At 33.8% G+C, this 5,192-nt stretch overlaps 1 protein-coding gene across 1 annotated transcript in view; it reads left to right on the forward strand.

Annotated features, from left to right (window-relative positions):
• The window catches only part of LOC107729587 (eukaryotic translation initiation factor 4 gamma 1-like), a 49,221-nt gene that overhangs the window by 42,883 nt on the left and 1,146 nt on the right, over window positions 1–5,192 (forward strand). The gene's annotated exons all lie outside the window — the stretch shown is intronic.

Consider the following 5,192-nt stretch of genomic DNA (forward strand, 5'->3'; position numbering starts at 1 on the left):
GGGAGAGAGAGAGAGTGTGTGTGAGTGTGAGTGAGTGTGTGTGTGTGTGAGAGAGAGAGAGAGAGTGTGTGTGTGTGTGAGAGCGAGTGTGTGTGTGTGTGTTGAGCATTGAAAAAGAGGAAATATGACAATAGTTTTTACTTTCAGATTAGATTGTGTTGTGATTGATGCACAAAGTGTGCAGTTTATACTTTGTTCTTTGTGTAGTGTGTGAAATATGGTCAGTGATTTGATAAACATGTGTTATCTACATTACATAAGAAAACGTCTCATCTGTCTGATGTTAATCTGTAGGATTTTATCATCTTTTATGGCTCTCGTTTCATAAATACCCATAAATATCCTCCTATCAGCCACTAATAATAATCATCAAACCCTAAACAATTGCAGTGAAGGGTTTTTGTCTAATATTTTTGTCTTGTTTTGCAGTACAAATATCTAAACAATCTTAAATAAATATGCATTTACTTGAAAAGTGAAATGACTTGAGATACTAAGTCTTGTTTTCTGGAAAATGTCCCAAAATGAAGCGAGTTTTTGCTTAAAACAAGAACAAATGTGTGCCAATGGGGTGAGAAAAATAATGGTATTTTTCCGTTGAATTAAGTTTATTTTTCTAAGCCCATTGGCAGATATTTTCTCTTGTTTTAAGCAAAAACTCACTTCATTTTAATACAATTTTCAGAAAACACTTTTATTTCGCTTCATGTATCTTGAAGTAAGAATGTTTAGATTTTTGTCCTGGAAAACCTTTTCATGCCATGTCTCTGATACGGTAGAACCATCAGTTTGATGTCTAAGATTTTCATTATTTTTTCTTAAAGAAATTAACACTTTTATTCATCAAGGATGCATTAAATTGATCAAAAGTGACAGTAAAGACATTTATAATGTTACAAAATATTTCAATTGCACATAAATGCTGTTGTTTTGAGCTTTCTATTAATCTGTGAATCCTGAAAAATAAAAAATATCACAGTTTCCACAAAAATATTGGGCAGCACGACTGTTTTCAACATTGATAATAATCAGAAATGTTTCTTGAGCAGCAAATCAGCATATTAGAATGATTTCTGAAGATCATGTGACACTGAAGACTGGAGTAAATTGCTGAAAATTCAGCGCTGCATCACAGAAATAAATTACAGTCTAACAGATATTCACATAGAAGACAGTTATTTTAAATTGTAAAAATATTCACAATTTTTACTGTATTTTTGATCAAATTAATGCAGCCTCGGTGAGCAGAAGAAAAACTTTTAAACTGGTGTATACACCAATTTACCAATAATTATTTAGTACTACGGTAGAGTTGTTGAATGATGATGCATTGTTTTACACATTGCATCACAATAATTGTTTGTTTATATATATATATACACACACACATTTATATACATGTACATATATTTACAGAAAATACACTTTACAAAACTTAATAAATACGATGAACAATCTTAAATGATAGGCCACCTCTCTAATTTTCTTTGTGATACAAAAACGTCTGGAGATCTTAAGTTGGGATGCTTTCTTTCCCTCAATCCATGCAGGTCGATGAAGAGGCTGTGGTGACCTGCAGGTGGCGCTGTAACACAGCACACTTCTGCGCTGCAGCACAGAGAACTGTAACTGTGCAGAGAGAACGTGCAGTAAGCATCAAAGAGAATAAAAGCGTGTAATCATTAAACAGTTGAGCGTCTCTTCTGCTCCACTGAGTCGAAATGTTGCTGCGGATTCTCTCTGCAGTATATTTGTTCTTCATACAGTGAAACCCTCCTGTGACCCGCCAGAAGCTGATTTCAAGATTTAGAAAACTAGTCGCATGTTTTTTGAGTGAAAACAGGTCTGTGATATATTTCATCCCAAAATCAAAAATATTGCATAAACAAAATGAAACGCATTAGACTAACATTTGTATAATATTCATAATTAATTTTTTAATCATTCATATAATTTATTTTTTTGATTTTTATTTGTGACAATTTAACCATAAGTTCTACCGTAATGCACCTTAAAATATAAAAACATTTGAACTATATAATTGTTTTTATTGCATTGCTTTCTATTGCATTGCTTTTTGAGTAATTTCTTTATTTAATTAATTGTTTTTTTATTATTTATATATAATGCAATAGCAAGAATGCCAACGCCAAAAAAATAAAAATAACCTTAATGCCTAAAAACATCACCTTCATTGTCTTTTATCAAATATATATATTTCATCCCAAAATCAAAAGGATATAAAACAGCATTGTATTTTACATAAAGAAAATGAACATGTTTATTATATTTATAATTAATTTTTTAATCATTAATATAATTTATTTTTAGATTTTTATTTGTGACAATTTAACCATAAGTTCTACCGTAATGCACCTTAAAATATTTAAAATGTTTAACTATATAATTGTTTTCATTGCATTGCTTTCTATTGCATTGCTTTTTTTAAATTAATTTCTTTATTATTTAATTAATGTTTATTATTTATATACAGTGTTGGGCAAGTTACTTCCAAAATGTAATACATTATATATTACTAGTTACTGTCTTTTGAAAGTAATTAGTTACATTACAATATTACTGTCTCTGAATTGTAATGCATTACACTACTTTTGAGTTACTTACTTGTTATTTTCATCCAAAATATCCACATAAGTATTGTAAAATGCCAAAATGTAGTTTAATGCTGCTCATTCTACATCCAGTGGAGGGTAACGTGGTAGGTCTATATAGCATAAAATATATGAAATCATATTTAGATACCGGTATGTAGGTCTACATTAATGTTACGTTGTAGTTTAGGTTAAAAAATATAAGCACAAATCGCATTATTACATTCATAAATAACACTGGTAAATAAAGCGAAATATTATCATGTACAAACAATAAACACAATACCTAGTACTACTGTAATATTATTACTTTTTTAATGCGTTACTCCCAACACTGTATATATAATGCAATAATGCAATAGCGAGAATGCCAATGCCAAAAAAATAAAAATAACCTTAATACCTAAAAACATCACCTTCATTGTCTTTTATCAGAATATTTGGTATTTCTCTTCTTTTGATTTTGGGGTGTCCTGGGTATGTTTTTGACACGTTGAGATTCATGCTTGATGCTAGTTTTAATGGTCTAAAACTGTTTTTTGTTGCTGTGAAAGCAGCATCAATGGAGGTGATTTGATACGACACACAGGACAAAAATCTGACCATTCACTCCACGTGAAAGTTCAGTCTGTTACTGTCCTCAGACACAGGAGTGTGTGTTTGTAACTGAGAGCCGTCCTGAGAACTTTCCCTCTGTCACTGGCCTATGCGTTACTCCCAACACTGTTTATATATAATGCAATAGCGAGAATGCCAATGCCAAAAAAATAAAAATAACCTTAATGCCTAAAAACATCACCTTCATTGTCTTTTATCAGAATATTTGGTATTTCTCTTCTTTTGATTTTGGGGTGTCCTGGGTATGTTTTTGACACGTTGAGATTCATGCTTGATGCTAGTTTTAATGGTCTAAAACTGTTTTTTGTTGCTGTGAAAGCAGCATCAATGGAGGTGATTTGATACGACACACAGGACAAAAATCTGACCATTCACTCCACGTGAAAGTTCAGTCTGTTACTGTCCTCAGACACAGGAGTGTGTGTTTGTAACTGAGAGCCGTCCTGAGAACTTTCCCTCTGTCACTGGCCTCTCAGATTTCTGGATTGGTTTCTGTGTGTCGGACCATTAGCCAAACTTCACCTGTCCTTGTTACTGTTCACTTACATAACAGAACAGATTTCCACTCTCTAACAAAAACCTGTTGTATGGAACTTTTAAAAATCTATTTTAGGCAAGAACACAAAAACCCACCACAAACTGACCGCTCTTCTCCAAAAGTAAGAAAACAAATTTTCCCTTGATTTTGAAACAACCTGGCTGGAAATTGATGCTAAAATAGGTTTCTGATGGAAATCGGATTTGCGTGGTTTGTTGAGTGTCTAAATCTGTAATTGGTGAAATTATCAGGCCTGGTTTAGATGGATGATCGACTAACTGGACAACCAAGCATTGAGATCTGGTTGACCGTACTGATTTGTGACCAGATAAAATGTACAGGTCAGTAGCTACGTTTACATGCAACCCAATAATCTGTTAGTAATTAGATTGATGGCTCAATTGGATTGAAAAGCCTTATTTAAACATCGCAAGCTATACTATTTAGCTTGATTTAAATTAAATTACGATCGGATTTAAAGGGGATATGCACACCTAAAATAATATGATCGATAAGAAAAAAAATAAGCATGTAAATAATTGAATCCTACTACTTTCGAAATCGGATTCGCAAATACCTTGCGCATGCGCAGTTCCGCTATGCATATGTTTACGCTTCGCGTCGTACAAACGTGCCTATTTTATTTAGTCTTACTGGACATTGGAGAAAACGAAATATTTAATACAGAAATACTGTTCTGGCATGACCGTTTTCTTTTTAGATGGGCCTATTTCTTTTAAAGCAAAAAGAACGATTATACTCACGTTGCTCCGGTTATCGCGGTAGTTTTTGTCCGGTTTTCACTCTAAACGCGGCTATTGGACAACTGCGCATGCGCTGAAGTTTTGTTCGGATTTCGGATGCGCATAAAAAAATCAATAAAAATCAGCGGATCGTATTGCAAAGTTTAGGGTTCATAAACAACATTTTCAGGATCTGAAACTGGATTGGATTCATTCCGATTGACGAAAATTTGTGTTTTTTGAAAACGTCTTGTTTTTGCAATGTTCCTCTACAAATCTAAAAGAGGATAGCCTAAACATGGTTTTTATCAGAACTATATGATGAAAGATATTTCCCCCTACAGCATCAACATGTTGAAGGGAAGTCTGCGGTCTTGTACGCTCTGCGGTAAATGCAGAGATGAGGTTTATTCCCAGAGAAGCCAAACGCGTCCGTATCAAAGAGAAGAGAGCTTTTATCCCGGTGTAAACCAGCCGTGCATCCACGATCACCCCTGAGGCCCGAGCAAGTGTTCACAGATGAAGATGTTGCTCAAGTAAGAGAATTATTGCTCTCTCTTCCCCTGTGAGAGAGTGAGAGATGGATCAAAGATAAACTTGCTGACTTGAGAGCAAAATATGACTCACAAACACTCACACACACACACACACACACACTCACTCACTCACACACACACACAC

Source organism: Sinocyclocheilus rhinocerous, unplaced genomic scaffold (assembly GCF_001515625.1).
Source record: "Sinocyclocheilus rhinocerous isolate Xijiao unplaced genomic scaffold, SAMN03320098_v1.1 scaffold1719, whole genome shotgun sequence".
Taxonomy (NCBI): domain Eukaryota; kingdom Metazoa; phylum Chordata; class Actinopteri; order Cypriniformes; family Cyprinidae; genus Sinocyclocheilus; species Sinocyclocheilus rhinocerous.